This window comes from Girardinichthys multiradiatus, chromosome 15 (genome assembly GCF_021462225.1).
Source record: "Girardinichthys multiradiatus isolate DD_20200921_A chromosome 15, DD_fGirMul_XY1, whole genome shotgun sequence".
NCBI lineage: Eukaryota > Metazoa > Chordata > Actinopteri > Cyprinodontiformes > Goodeidae > Girardinichthys > Girardinichthys multiradiatus.
The window spans coordinates 35,321,990-35,339,351 of record NC_061808.1 but is presented as its reverse complement, the minus strand read 5'-3'; positions in this window follow the sequence as shown (position 1 = coordinate 35,339,351).

Below are 17,362 nucleotides of genomic sequence, written 5' to 3'. Positions count from 1 at the left end.
GCCTTTGTTCTTACAGGTTATCTTATATCCTGTGTTTCAGGTCAATTTGATCTAGGATGTTATTTTGGACACAAGTACTGCCCAGTAAACCTTGTGCTTGGCTCTCAGTATAGTGTGTTCATCTACATGCTCTGATCAATCTTTCTCCAGGTGGGCCTCCTCTGACCCCAGAACACTGGTCAGTCGACCCACTATTATGTGAAGCTCACACTTTTGTGTAGGGATTAAAGCCCAGTCCTCGATGGACAGTGATCTACAACTTTTGGAAGGATCCATGGTCCAACATAACTGAATGGTTGAACCTCTCTTTGGCACCTCAGCATGTATTTCTGCATGTTCTACAAAGGCCTGCTAATGTCCCTAAGTATTTATCTTAGGTGTTTTGAAGCTGAGAACATTGAAGGGCGTCAGCCCTCGTGGATTTTAAACTGTGTAAGTTTAGATCAGCATCACACTAAAATCTTAGTTGCATCTCCAGTTTCAGGAAAAATAGTGTGTTGATGATGAGAACTCTGCTAGGTTTAAAGGTTGATTTAAGGACTTTGTGAAGATTTTAAGCAAGTTTCTTTGCAGTTTGCTTATTTTCTGTTAATCAGCATGTTGGCTTCATTGATATGAAATAGGAAAAAAAAACCTTGGTTAGAATATTTCTAAGTTTAAATTTTTTTTTCTGTTCTGCCCTGAAAGGCAAGTGAGAACAATTTTTTTTGAGGTGTTTGACCTTGTAATACTTTGCTCTGCCACTAGAGGCGCTGGAATAAAACCACCGGCCTTCACTAACAGCTGTGTTGTTCAAATGGATGGTTTCCAAGAACCAATGTCCCATTTTCTAAATGAGATTGTTGTAAAGTAAAATAAAATACAGTAGAAGCGCACAAATAGTGTGCTTGTTGGCCATGCTATGTTGTTATCATACCAAGCTCGTATATTCATGTGTGATTCAGAATTAACCACAGTATTGATCAAGTATATCTGTAAGACAAAGGACAATTGCCCACAATGACTTGACTTTCTTGACTGCTCTTTCTTGGGACCAAGACTGTATCTTGCAAATGGCAATAAAACTTGTTGTCAGTACATGCTTATCATAACTTGTCACAATCAATTTCAAAGGTGTATGTTTAATCACCAGACAAAATTCAAATATGAACTATTTCATGATGTATTTATTTGTTTATGGATTTATATTTTGGTGCCAACAGCTGAATAAAAAAACACATTGGGAAAAATTTACAGTTTTTTACAAGTGGAAAAATAATCTTTTTTTATCTTCTAAGTCTTCTAAAAAAAAAATTTCACCTGCCTTTCCTGGCTTGAAACAAGGTAAAAAAAAAAAAAGACGTTGGGTGTATTCACATCAAGAAAGTCCTTTGTTGAGGTTTGTTTTCACATTGTACTTTTTGCAAGTGAACTATTACTTGTAAACAAAGCCACGCGGGTGACGATCATTGTTCCCATTGGACAGAAATGACGGGGGCGGGACAGAACACAGACCCAGAAATTTAGGAAAACAGCTATAGACGTGCAGCACCTCTGTTCTGAATAATTGTGCTGTTATTAATGCTGCAATATTATTGTGAGGGTGAAGAGCAGCTCATTCAACACAGACTTTGAGATGTTCCATTTATAATTTTGGAACCCCATTGGAGAATGCGTGCTGGACGCATTCTCCTTGTCCCACAACAAGCCAGTAGCGTTGCTAAGCAACACACAGCTTATCAGGTGTGATTACCTTACAACACACACTTCTGCTACAGACTACGGTGGCTTTTTATGTCCAAAGAGACGTACGCTTTTTGTAGTTGGTTCGGATAGGGGCTGGTTTGTATTCAGACCATAAGCGAACCGCACCGGAGTCCGTTTGGAAGCGGACCGAGACCACCTCAAAAAGTGGGTCTCGGTCCGATTGTTTGGTCCAGACCAGGATTCGCTTGAGTGTATTCACACCTGCACAAAAGGTCCGGACCAAGGAGGGAAACGAACTCTGGTCCGTTTAAAGCGGACCAAAAGTGGCAAGTGTGAATACACCCTTAGAAAAATAAGACCACTGAAAGGTTTTTTTTTCACTTGACTATCCAGGCTTGGGAACAACAAAAAGACTTAATAAACCAAGATTTCAACAGGAAGAAACCTCCAGCAGAACCAGAACCAGGCTCAGTGTGAGCGGCCATCTGCCACGACCGACTGGGGGTTAGAGAGAACAGAGCAGAGACACAAAGAGAACAAAGAAGCACTGATCCAGGAGTACTTTCTATGGGAAGGAAAAGTAAATGTTAATGGATGTAGCTCCTTTTGTTGTTTCACCTAGAAAGAAAGAACAGATAAACTCTGAGCCAGTTTTCAAGGTTAGAGTCTGAAAGAGAGCATATAGAGTTAGTCACAGTTAAGGTTCAGTCAGTATGTCTAGGAGAAAAATAGGGTTAAACACTGAAAGACAGGGCCATGTGGATCATCGGTAGAAGGTGAGCATTAAGTTGTTGCCAGCAGAAGTTTGGACGATGCCCTTCTCCAGGAAGGTGTCACAGGTAGACACAGTCAGGCCAGGTGTAGCTTCTAAGAAGAGAAAAGAGAGAACAAAGTTAAAAACTCAAATATCATTGCTACCTAATTTCTGTAACTTAACTTTGCTGAATACAAATGTGGTTCCCATTTTGCAGATAAAACTGTCTCTATAAACAGAGTGAGACAACTGCTGAAATGAACTAGTCATTTTTCTTAGTCCCTGCCCATGCACCTGATTTTTTGCTGCACAAAATGTTTTTATGTCTTTTATTAAGATTACCTGGGAAAATTACCTTTGGTTTAAAAAAGTAGCACTTACTCTAAAAGTTTAAGGATACCTTAAGAGGAGACTAAGACCCCAATCCTCTCTTAACTTATACGCATCCAGATAAAACATGGCTAGACTGTGGTACATTTGGAGTACATCCTTCAACGTGAATGCAGTTTACTTTATCAACACTTTCCTGCAACAATCCTACCCAACGCATAAAGGCAAAACTGCATCCTGTTCCAGACCGTGACCTGATTCATCTCTCAGACCATGTCCAGATGCAGCAACGTATTTTAAGATCACTCTGTGCTGGGCTTGCCCCACGCTCCTGACAACTAAGAAAAGCTGGTGCACAAGGTATTAAATCACTAGGATACTCTAATACCCCTAAATAAATCCCTGTGCCACCAATTACCAATTAAATTACAGCACCAATGTGTAACTGAATCTCACAAATGTGAGAGAGGGAAGAAGAAAGCTGTTGTTGAAAAACCCATAAGAAGGCCAAAACACAGTTTCTCTGTGGTGCTCAGCTCAGATGAGACTAAAACCTGTTAGTCGCATAGTCACACAGCTGACTTTCAAGTTAACACTTTAATAGCCACCTTCAACCAAACCCAGTTGAAAACATTTCAGCAACATCTTTCTATATTTTCCACATGTGCATGACTCGATGCTAGACATGTGGTTACATTCAACTTAATAAACTGACTGAACAAAACTGAACCCATAGAATTGTCATGTTGGATTGAAACTTGCATTGCACATTACCATAAACACACTATGACCACAGAAAAAGGTGGTGGTGTTAGCACAATGCTGTAGGGATGCTTTTCTTTAGCAGGAGGAGGGGAGTTGGTATAGATTTCTTGGGAAGATGAAGATGGAGCTAAATACAGAACAACCCTGCAATAAAAGCTGTTAGAGGTTGTAGACGACCTTTAGATTGGGGTGGAGGTTTACCTTTCAGCAGGACAACAACCCTAAACATACAGCCAGAGATACAATGGAGTCATTTAGATTAAAGTATATTCAACTTGATGTTTGCAGATGTTCTTCATCCAACCTGCATAGTCCAAAAGTGTTGGCTCAGGGGTGCTGAGACACTTTGACACTGTTCAGATTCTTATTTGTCAAAAAATTCAAATCATGCATTATTTCCACTTCACAAATGTGCAATACTTTGTATTGATCTATCATGTAAAATAAAAATAAAATAACAAATTTTGTGATTGTAATGTGGCAACATGTGCAAAGCACTGTGTAGGGCAAAGAGCTGTGCTGCTAAAAGTGCAAGACAATTTTCGTCCTGGGCACACCCCACGCCCAGGGTTATAAAAGACAGGTAAGGTGAGCACAAATATTATCACAAAATTAATTGCCAATATGACACACCCAGCTCCTTACATGTACACGACACAGCTGTTTTTTTTCTTGGCAGCGTGCATCAATTAAGGTCTTTAATGAAACAACATACAGTGCTGTCACGTGTACATCTTTGACACAAACTTGCAACCAAAGCATGTTCATTTATTATCCATGATTGCTTTGTTATGGCACAAAGATACATACCAATATCTCTAAATGCTGTGTACAGAACAAACTTGGCATCTGTTGTCTCTAGCTAAAATTGCTTATTTTTAATGTAAAGATTAAAACCAGCAATAAATCAGGCCCATGGCACACTTGCTTTGTCTTAATGATAACAAAGTTCTGTTGATATATAAGAACTTCGTCAAGCGTAAAGTTATGCAAAGACAAAATTTTCCATAACTGCTTTCAAACACAACAGTGAAACGTGACTCCTCATCACAGGGCAGGCTGTAATCCTCACATGGCAGAGAAAAAAGAAGGTGTTCTCATATATATTATAAATTCTCAAATTCATGGTCAATAATGCCTTTTCTCTTCTTTTGGTTTTCAGGAGCCCATTGGGGAACTTAGTCTCTTTATTCTGATATTGACAGATGAATAGAAAAGTAGGATGGTCACAGGATCATATGCTGCTGTAAGTTAATAGAAACTGTTTATATTGCATTATATATTTATATTGCATAATTTTAAAACGTAGCAACATTTTTATTTATCATAAAAATAATATTTAGGGTAAGTTACATCCAAAACCTGTGAAACTCTGCAGACAAGTAAGGTCATGTTCAAAATAAACTGTAAAACAATTTAGCCAGAAAATACCAGGAAACTAGTGGTTTGGGTTGAAATTCTGAAGAAAAAAGGATTAACCTGACCCAGTCTCATGAGTCCTAATAGACACACTTCTCCCAATGTTTATTAACGTTTTTTGTCATAATGGGTTTTTGTGGTGGAAACAGAGGCAGACAAGAACAGAGAAGGCAGAGTGGGATCAGAGGGAAAACTCCTTTAATTTTCAGTCAACTCACATACAGGCGAGGAGCGGGGGTTCAGAAAATCCAGATAACAAAGAAATCCTCCAAAACAGAACCTAACAGGATCCTGAGCAGAACATGTATCCAAAGGAGACATCAAACGCGACATGAAAAGACATGTCAAAGGACATGACAAAAAGACATGACGACACCGTGTGGAACAAAGGACAAGACAGACCTAAATAGGGACCAAGGTGAACATGAAACAATAGGGCAGGTGATCAGGAAAATGGAACAGGTGAGACGTGGAGACAGAGGGAGCAGGTGAAGCAGACAGAGACAAATGAGGACATGGAGGAGCTAGACGAAGAAACAAACTGTAAAAAACACCCAGGGAACCAGAACACAGGGAGAACAACAGATCTAAAAATACAATAAAACACAGTCAACAGAACAGGACCTAGGAAATAATACACCAAGAACGGGGACTCAAAGACTAATCATACATCAAAACATCTGATTAAACGTAAACAAATACAGAACCAAAAACACACTGTAACAGTTTTTAGACTCAGATTTTTTTAGATTCATGATTTAAGTTGTGTTTCAAAGATATTTTTTTATTTGTTAAAGTGCTTGTTTTATCTTTTCTTTACTTTACTACAGAAAGTGTGTACACACCGCTATCAACTGTGTCCACGACACTGATATCCCATCCCAGATGAACTTACATGTCAGTAATGATTACATCAGTCTTTATCCAGAGCTTGGCTGCATCGGCTGGACTCTGTTTCTTTACCACCTGGGACATAGCCTAAATGATGGTTTACACAAACAACTGGAAATTTTAATTCCTTTAGTTTGACTTCCTAGTGACTGTGACATTGAATGCAAATGTATAGGCCTGATTACAACACACTTTCATCTGGAGTTATGTGGGGATTAAGCACACCTTAATTTGCCTTAGAAGAAACACACAGAATGTTCCTTTGAGGCTGCTAGCGCTTAGGAGGCTAAATGGAGAATTCTGCCATTGGTTCTCTGATTTAAAAAAAAATTGACAAGTCACTTCAGCTGGTGTCCTGTCCCTTGTCACAAGTACCTGAAACAGCACCACAGGAGTTGCAGTTGGAACTGATTGATCTTCAGTCTGACTATGTCTTAATGGAGAAGTTCAGCTGTTTTAAACTAAATGAGTTTTATGCTTTACTTAACAAAGCCATGTTTCAAAACCTGCAGAGGACGGCAAAGAAGATGCTGGTGTTGTTTACGTGTGTGAGCAGACGTTCAGCGTCATGAACATCAGCAAAACACGTCACAGATCCAAGTTAACGGACCAACACCTCATATCTATCCTGAGAACGGCTACAACAAAACTAATTCCAGACTTCGATGCAGTGGCAAAAAAGAGAGACCAACAATACTGTTCCCACTGAAACTGAACATGAGTTTCTCTACTGTGTTGTAAAAAAAAAAGCATTTGGAAAATAATTTGAACAATAAGCATTGTGTATCCATGCTTTACCATCTATTTAAGGCCAGAACCTTTTTATGTTATGGCTATACATATCATTTATATTAGTTCACACAAATACTACATTCATCCACTCCTGGCCCAGCCCCTCAGTCAAATTTTAGAACCCATTGTGGCCCACGAGTCAGAAAGTTTGCCCACCCCTGGTCTAGTCTAAGATTTTTTTCAAAGCAAGCAAAAATAAAGAAAACAGTAGAGAATGCGCTATATTTAATGCAATTTGGTTGCTTGTGTAAAATGACTGCAGTGCTAATAGAAGCAGAGAATTTTACTGTAATTTGTCTGAAATACCATATCTGAACAAGGCAAAGCAGAAAATATGTGCCTCTTATGGTTCCTATGATTTTAATGAGCTGCTAGAGAAAGTGTTGGAGTAATCAGTTTTTTCCAACCTTACAGAGTGTAGAGCAGCGCTGTGTTGCTGCTCCCAACCTGTTGCTGTGTACTGGCAATGATTGCGAAAAACGGTTATTGCATGGAAACTAAGGGAGCACATGTAGCTATAGCTATAAGCTACATGTCTGCTGCCCCGACTTACAACTAATTAACCAGCTAACAACAGCTTGGTATACTTGTGTTACTTTATAAAAAGCAGAAGGACACAAAGGTGTATGGTAACCGGGGGGTGCAAAACACTTTTACAAGTACTGAAACAAATTTACATTTCAGAAAACAAATTTACATTTCAGAAAACACTTTTACATTTCAGAAAACAAATTTACATTTCAGAAAACACTTTTACATTTCAGAAAACACTTTTACATTTCAGAAAACACTTTTACATTTCAGAAAACAAATTTACATTTCAGACAACACTTTTACATTTCAGAAAACAAATTTACATTTCAGAAAACAAATTTACATTTCAGAAAACACTTTTACATTTCAGAAAACAAATTTACATTTCAGAAAACCAATTTACATTTCAGAAAACACTTTTACATTTCAGAAAACAAATTTACATTTCAGAAAACAAATTTACATTTCAGAAAACAAATTTACATTTCAGAAAACACTTTTACATTTCAGAAAACAAATTTACATTTCAGAAAACACTTTTACATTTCAGAAAACAAATTTACATTTCAGAAAACAAATTTACATTTCAGAAAACAAATTTACATTTCAGAAAACCAATTTACATTTCAGAAAACACTTTTACATTTCAGAAAACACTTTTACATTTCAGAAAACAAATGTACATTTCAGAAAACACTTTTACATTTCAGAAAACACTTTTACATTTCAGAAAACAAATTTACATTTCAGAAAACACTTTTACATTTCAGAAAACAAATTTACATTTCAGAAAACCAATTTACATTTCAGAAAACAATTTAACAAGATGCGAAACAAATTTACATTTCTGAAAAAAATTTACATTTCAGAAAACACTTTTACATTTCAGAAAACACTTTTACATTTCAGAAAACAAATTTACATTTCAGAAAACACTTTTACATTTCAGAAAACAAATGTACATTTCAGAAAACCAATTTACATTTCAGAAAACAAATTTACATTTCAGAAAACAAATTTACATTTCAGAAAACACTTTTACATTTCAGAAAATCAACCGGAAAGGGAATGTACCAACGCCGAGGCTGACAGGGGCTGCATCCTTCGAAGGCCGTATTTGTAGGCCGATTACTACAGCGCGGCGACGAAGGCTGTCCCAATTCATGAATCATAACTCCCTCAAATGCGGCCGACAAATGTGTCCTTATTTTGCCCGATTTGAAGGATGGGTCGTGAGTATCCTTCGCGGCCCATCATTTCCCATCATTCATTGCGGGTCGAAGCGGATTGGTCAAGCAGGGGAAGCCATGGCGGACCATAGCAACAAAAGCTATGAGTAAATTGTGGAAAACTACACTTTCTGTGACACAAATTAACTTCTACAATGTTTTTAGTGCGGGAATATAACTATGTAGACGTGAAATATCTGCTTGATTTATCTAGATATCGCTTAATTTCAAATGTGCTCCGACGTGTTCGGAGTTTTCCGTTCCTACCGGCTCGCCTCGCCAGCCCTACCGGCGGTGAGGTGAGCTAGCCCGGTAGAGATCTGACCTGACTATCGGCACTAAGCTCCCGCTGGCAGTCATCACAGTGAACGTTTAACACAAGTGATTTCTAACAGTTTATGTTATTATTTTAATTGTTACTGAAAATTTATTTAACATTTCAGGTGATATTAAGGTTAACTAGAATAAATGGACAGTTTTATGTAATCCAACTGTATCGCTGGAGAGTGTGATTGAGAATAAATAAGCTTTACAATATGAATTTGTAATGAAGAAATGTGCTATATGTTTTAATAGTTTATTTATAATTCAGTTAGCATTATAATTTCTGATTCCAGGTACAATCCAGAGACAATCATGTTCAGGTAAAAAAGATGTTTGATTTAACTAGCCAATAAACAAAGAGATAGAAACTTTATGGCTAATGTATGTTGACATATTTTATATATATATATATATATATATATATATATATATATTATAAACAACAGCTTTAAATTTTAAGATAGATTGGAATTATAAAGTATTTGATCCCCTCTGGATGTTCTTAGATAATTATATAATAATGCAGTGTTTTTGGTGTATTAGTATCTACTTGCTTTGATCACTTAAAATATCCAGAAGCATGCCTTAAAAATAACGTGTTTTTCCATCTCCATTCTTCCCTTTTCTAGACCAGACCCCTTTACTGCAGGATCAACCTGAGTGTCCCAGTCTTGAAACGCTTCTTCAACCAGGAGGACACCAGGCCTGATTTTCAGCTGAGCAGGGAGTCTTTGGCAGTGCTACTTAATCTTTTGCATCAGGATAGGCAACATGGATGGGGTGCTACTATTGAGACCTTGGTTTTTCTTTTCTTGGTGGCAAGTGGCACATCCTACAGAGTGGTCTGCAGAGTGTTTGGGATGCCTCGCTCTACTGTCCATCGCATCGTCCACAGAGTTACAGAGGAGATCGTGGCTATTCGTCACCACGTCATCTACCTTCTAAAGACCCCTGAGGACTTAAGGCAGTGTCCCATGAGTTTGCAGGGCTGGCACGCCACAGAGTTTTTCTTAAAGCTGTGGGTGCAATATATGGCTGCCATATCCGCTTCAGGTGTCCAAGCAGCCTTGATGGTCAGTGCTACAGGAACAGGAAACTCTTCCCTTCCATAATCCTGCAAGCAGTTTCTGAGAGCCATTTTATTGACACGTATGTGGGCTGGCCTGGGTCAGTGCATGACTCTAGGGTACTCTGCCACAGCCCACTGTACAGACAGTCAGTTTATCCTCCTCCAGGGCATTTTATCCTTGCTGATGGAGGGTACCCATGCCTCCAATATCCACTCCCCCTCATCTCTCCCTACAAGAGGGCAAGACAAGGTGTGGGAGCCCAGCGCTTTAACAGCCATCATTCCAAAAACACGCTCTATAATAGATCGTGTTTTTGGAATGATGAAAACCAGATTCAGGGCCATCTTCCTGCAAGCGCTGGAGGTGCATGACACCTTTGTACCTCACGTATGTTTTGACCTAGATCCATTTTATATATACATTATACATAATATATACACATATATGCACCCTCTTTTAAATTGTTTTCAGGTCATAACAGCATGCGCCATCCTCCACAACATCTGCCTTGGCGCTGGGGATGTCATGGCCCCAGATGAGGCTGTAGAAGAGGATGAGGGTGAGGTTTGGACTGAGGCAGTCAGCGTTGCTCTCTGGCAGGACCAGTTTTCAGCTGAGGTGTCTGCCCTGGAGGAGGTACCACTAGAACATGACTACTGTGTCAGCCAAGTATAATATTATAGATGTGATTAATGTTTGAGGAGTATAACTAATTGTAATATTTTGTGAGCACCATCTTCTAATTCTGCATTTTTCCGATTACCTCTTAGTGATGTGGCAGCCGTCAATTCAGCCAGCCCTTTAAACCCACTTGATGGACGATGACATGGACAGTGGAGAGAGGCATCACAAACATCTGCAGACCACCTGTGTGATGCTTCACTCACCATCCAGAAAGACAAACCACAGGTCTCAGTTGTAGCATCCCATCCAAGTCTCTGACCTTGTGAGAGATTTAGCCACACCGCCAGAGACTTTCTGTTCAGAAAGACATCTGCCTCTTTGTTCTGTTGAAGAGGTTTTTCCAGGAACCGGTCACTCAGGTTGATCCTGCTGTCTCCATTGTAAATACTTGTACAGTTTTGACGCCGAGGCTGACTTCCGGGTCAGCCTCGGCGTTGGTACATTCCCTTTCCGGTTGATTTTCTGAAATGTTAAAGTGTTTTCTGAAATGTAAATTTGTTTTCTGAAATGTAAAAGTGTTTTCTGAAATGTAAATTTGTTTTCTGAAATGTAAATTTTTTTCGCATCTTGTTAAATTGTTTTCTGAAATGTAAATTTGTTTTCTGAAATGTAAAAGTGTTTTCTGAAATGTACATTTGTTTTCTGAAATGTAAATTTGTTTTCTGAAATGTAAAAGTGTTTTCTGAAATGTAAATTTGTTTTCTGAAATGTAAATTTTTTTCGCATCTTGTTAAATTGTTTTCTGAAATGTAAAAGTGTTTTCTGAAATGTAAATTTGTTTTGCATCTTGTTAAATTGTTTTCTGAAATGTAAATTTGTTTTCTGAAATGTAAAAGTGTTTTCTGAAATGTAAATTTATTTTCTGAAATGTAAATTTGTTTCGATACTTGTAAAAGTGTTTTGCACCCCCCGGCCACCGTAAAGGTGCAATAGCCTGCACAATAAGCAGTTTAAAACTATTGTTAGATTTTATTCTTTTAAGTTTTAAGAAGCATTATATCTCTTTAAGCCATGACCTCCAGCATGAACTGGAGCGGTTTGGTGTTGAGTGTGATGCGGTCAGGAGGTCTGGTTCTGAGGCCATGGTTCTCAACCAGAAAAAGGTGGACTGCTCCCCCCGGGCTGGGGGGGTGGGTTATGTACTGATGGATTGGGACTTCGTATGCAGTAATGCCGATGCTCCAGTTGTGGAGAAAAAGGAGCTTAGACAAAAACCAAAGCTCTTGGGGTCTGTCTACATTCCAATCCTCAACTAGGGGCAACTAGGGGCGGGGTTGGGGTGTGGGGGTTATATAAAATGGATGGATTATATAAGTTTAATATTTAATATTCAACATGCTGTAATATTTTTGAATTTGCTTTTCTGTTTCAAGTACCTGTTATTCTGTTACGTAAAAATTTTTGTAAAAACTGAAACTGTGGTATTTGTGCTCAAAGCTATGATAGTGTGGTGGCGATAGGTGGCTCTGTTGGTAGAGCAGAGGCTACAGTCCTTGGTTGTCCTGGCTTCGATTCCTGATCTCAGGCCATTTCTATACCCTCTTTCCTCTCAAATTACTATTCAATAAAGCCCATTAGTACCAAAACATCTAAGGAAAAAAAAAGTATCTTACCAAGAGACTCTTATACCAGCACATGACTAATCTGAATTACTGATCATCTGTAATTCAGATTGAGAAATCGAGACAGTTCCAGAGCACATTTCTATTCACCTTCTTCATGCCAATGTTTAATGAAGGATTAATAGTCTTTGCATCGCAGAAGTTGTGATCTTTGATCTGTAATTAAAAAAAAATTAAATGAACTAGTTTGTAGTTTAGCAAAATGTATTTTTTTATCAGTTTTGATGTCCAAACATGGCTACTGCTGCAGTCAGATAAATCCTAGCTTCTGGCTTCAGCAGGTGGAAGTTAATCAAGCAGCCAAAGTGAAATGAGTCCATCCCTGACAGAAGTAAAATATTTTCCATTAGCTACCAGCAGACCAGCAATTAGGACAAATGTGGCATCTAAACATAAAGTGAAGCCTGCATGTTTGTACCCTTCACTTGGTCATTGAAAAGCCTTACCATACATCATCAATCAGCTGCAACCGTCCACAAAAGAAGGGTTGTGGAACAATAGGTTTGGTTTTGTTATTTTCGCTTTAAGTTTTGCATGTACCTTTAACTACCAAATACAATCAAATACAAATACACATTAATACATATTAATGTGAATATAAGTACCAGCAGCACATTACAACATTTTATAATTTTTTTTTATTTTAAAGGTTTATTCCAAGCCAGAAAGAAAACACGTTATAATACAAAAATAAAATAAGTATAGTGTACTACAGAATACAAAAATAATAATAACAATAATATTAACAATAATAATAATACTAAGAATGACTTGAAAATGAGTGGGATGAAGAAAAATTTATTTAGTCCCACCCCTTGTTCACATTCCTTAAGAAATTACTTGATTGCTGCCATTTACAGCTTAGTAACTAAACCTTTACTGTCATATCAACATAGCATATTACATCAATAACAATATACATAAAGAAAATAATCAACATATTCAATATAGTTATTACAACCAAAATATACATTACAGGTCCAGGCAGACCCCCTTGCCAAATCCATGTATTGTGACCAAACTGTTTCTTTATATCTTCATTTAAATTGATAAATACTTGAACATTGCTTGGGCTGCGATCCTGATCGTTTCCAAAGTTTAACTCCACACACAGACAAACACAAACTTTTCCTAGTAGTTCTTACCGCTTGGACCTTAAAGTTACCACAGCCCCTCAGATAATAACCCCTTCTCTCTGTGTAAAGAGTTTTGGATGTTAGTAGGTAATATACAAACGAGCTCTTAGCAGAGCTATTTGCATTTAGCAGCTAATGAAGGCACGGGTTTTTAAGGACTATTTGGACATATTTTAGCAGGTTAGTTGGAGGAGATGAAGGAAAAACATAAAATGGAGCAAACTCAAATTGCTGGATCAATAGTGTTTTAACCAATCATTGAAATAAAGGTAATCTCAACTTTAAAACACAACCCCAACAACCCTGCAGAGCTCCGGTTTTAAGGCTGTCTTCTCTCAAACAGGAAGGGAGAAAACCGTTTTGTCCTTTTTAGAGACACCATCTCTTCCTGGGGAATCTTCGCTCAGATTTCTTTCTCTGCAGACGCTCAGAAAGAAAGGTTAAGGTGACATATATAATGTGAACGCTGGATGCACAGACAACAGATCATAAATTAACATTTGGATCCAAGTTTGGAAGAAGTAGTCTTATTCAGCCAGTGGAGTCAGACGTCCACACGCCAGATGCTGCTGGGAACTGTGTTTTGTTTGTGGCACTATGACATCACAAGGTTTCCAGCTGTCTTCTTGGGGCTGTCCTGAAAATAGGTTACTGCCATGCATTCTGGGATTCAGTGTTTTTACCAGTCTCTTTTGTTTGTGTAGTTCAGTGGTTGTTTTCCATCTATGGCTGGACCCAAAACAAGAAATATTGGCCATGCTAGGTCATTTTTACTCTGCACAGAAACTTTTTGGAGCAGTCATATTGCCTATGTTTGCAGACTTCAAGGTTGAACCACTATTAAATGAGCTGCATGGCTTATATCAGTTACTCAAAGGAAGAGATCAGGTAATGCTTTAACAAGCAGGATTCCCATGTGCAGCTCATTTCCAGAGTCCCAAATAACTTTTGCTGATCTTAATTGAAGCTGAAAGGATGAAAGCATATTTTCTAAAATGCTGCACTTCAAATCATGTTGAAGAATTGGTATGTGAAGTTGGAGCTGCTTGATCGTGCAATACTGTTCTCTTTGAGCTTGCGGGAACTGCCTTGGGCCTTTCACACCTTTAAAACTCATAATTGCCCTTTTTCTGTAATCTGTCATGTTCATGCTTAAAGATGAGTGTTAGTTTCGCATTCCAGATTTGTTGGGACATTTTACCAGGTGGGAACATGTCACTCTGACAATACTTATGTAACAGCAACCAGAGTATTCTCGGTGGCTAACATTATTCCAGTTGTCTGATGTCAAGGTTTTCTTACGGAAAACTATCTCCAAAAATCCAAAATAAGGATACGCAGCCTGTCCAGGATGTGTCCTGCCTCTTAGCCAATGACCATTGGAGATAGGTACCTGGTCCCAACTTTATCCGTAGTTACAACATATGTTTTTGTTGATATCTATTGTTTAAAGAATGATACAAGGTTATTTTTGTTTTTCATCTGATATTAAATAACTTTTAAGTAACTTGCATATGGTTATTGTTCTGCCTTCGCCTGCTGTTGTTGTTCAGTCTACTAGAACAAAATACGTTATTTGGTTGCAGCTTGGTTTCCTGACTCTTCCCTGTCCTTGTGCCTTGTACCACAGGCCATTGCTTGGAAGGAATAGCCTGTCAACTTCTATCATCCTGTTGAACACTTCTGAGAGAGTCACCTCTTAGAATCTGTTAAGGAAACAATGGATCATGGGCACCATTTGAATGGAGAATTGACACACCAGCTTGGGCTAATTTTTCATTCATATCATAGTGCTGTTTAAAAGTATTTACCCCCTTACAGATTTTTTCTGTTTTAGATTTTTTGTTGTTACCCTGAAATGTTTCAGTTCATGAAACTAATTTTATTGTCAGACAAAGTTAACCTGAGTAAATGCAAAATGTGTATTAAAATAATGCTTTGATTTATGGAGGGAAAAAAAGCTATCTAGACCAATCTGGTCCTATGTGGAAAAAGTAATTGCGTCCTAAACGTTAAAAAACCGATTGTGTTAGCCTTAATGGGAACAATTGAAAATGAGTCTTTTACACATTGTGAAGGTTTTGGCCATGTCTTGAAGCACCAAAGCAGCCCCAGATCATCACCCTACCATCACCACGTTTTTCTGTAGGTATGATGCTGTTTTTCTCATATGCTGTGTTAATTTAGCACAAGATGTAACATGATGAAAACCTTCCAAAAAGTTTCTATTTTGTCTTGTCAGTCCACAGAATACTTTTCCTAAAAGTCCAAAAAGGATCTTCAAAACGATTTTTTGTTTTTTTTTGTTTTTGTTTTTGGCATTTCTGTCCTTTTTGGTCAAGAGTAGTTTTGGCCTTGAAACTCTACCATGGAGGCCATTTTTGCGCAATCTGCATCATTATGCTCCGTGATGCCTGTGACATCATTCTCAGCAGCAGGCCCTGGACATCTTGTGAAAGATGAGGGAAACATGAATGCAGAAAAAATATTTTCAAATCCTGGAGGATTTCTGATTCAGTCAGTCAGAAAACTACAACTTGGGAGGAGATTTATTTTCCTGCAAAATGACGACTCCAAGCATACAGTTGAACTTACACATAAATGGTTCAAACAAAAATGTAATTATATTAAAATCTGTGCTCAGCCCTGTCCATATGTATTTATAAATCTTTGACTGTTTTACAAAAATTCTTAAGGATTATTTGTGATTCTTTTACAAAACCATGAAAGGGTGAAAGATACTAGAGGGATTAAACATTTTGCAGAAGCAGTGTAGGTGCTGGACAGCCTTGTTGCATGGAAACCATATAAGCTACATGAGACAGGGGACAAAGAGTTCATAGATGTGCTAAATAATCTTCCAAATTCAAGACAGTTTCTAAAATTGTAATGAGAAGGGTAAAAAGGTAAGCTTATGGATTTTTCTGTAAACCCTATTAGACACATTTTGGCTCTAAGGCCTGTGTCAAATACACTGCTAAAAAATAAAGGGAATACTTAAACAACACAATATAACTCCAAGTAAATCAAACTTCTGTGAAATCAAACTGTCCACTTAGGAAGCAACAGTGATTGATAATCAATTTCACATCTGTTGTGCAAATGGAATAGACAACAGGGGGAAATCTTTGGCGATTAGCAAGACACACTCAATAAAGGAGTGGTTCTGCAGGTGGGGACCACAGACCACTTCTCAGTACCTATGCTTTCTGGATGATGTTTTGGTCACTTTTGAATGTTGGTGGTGCTTTCACACTCGTGGTAGCATGAGACGGACTCTACAACCCACACAAGTGGCTCAGGTAGTGCAGCTCATCCAGGATGACACATCAATGCGAGCTGTGGCGAGAAGGTTTGTTGTGTCTGTCAGCGTAGTGTCCAGAGCCTGGAGGCGCTACCAGGAGACAGGCCAGTACACCAGGAGACGTGGAGGAGGCCGTAGGAGGGCAACAACCCAGCAGCAGGACTGCTACCTCCGCCTTTGTGCAAGGAGGAACAGGAGGAGCACTGCCAGAGCCCTGCAAAATGACCTCCAGCAGGCCACAAATGTGCATGTGTCTGCACAAACGGTTAGAAACCGACTCCATGAGGATGGTATGAGGGCCCGACGTCCACAAATGGGGGTCGTACTTACAGCCCAACACCGTGCAGGACGCTTAGCATTTGCCAGAGAACGCCAGGATTGGCAAATTGGCCACTGGCGCCCTGTGGTCTTCACAGATGAAAGCAGGTTCACACTGAGCACATGTGACAGACGTGACAGAGTCTGGAGACACCGTGGAGAGTGATCTGCTGCCTGCAACATCCTTCAGCATGACCGGTTTGGCAGTGGGTCAGTAATGGTGTGGGATGGCATTTCTTTGGAGGGCCACAGAGCCCTCCATGTGCTCGCCAGAGGTAGCCTGACTGCCATTAGGTACCGAGATGAGATCCTCAGACCCCTTGTGAGACCATATGCTGGTGCGGTTGGCCCTGGGTTCCTCCTAATGCAGGACAATGCTAGACCTCATGTGGGTGGAGTGTATCAGCAGTTCCTGCAAGATGAAGACATTGAAGCTATGGACTGGCCCGCCCGTTCCCCAGATCTGAATCTGATTGAGGACATCTGGGACATCATGTCTCGCTC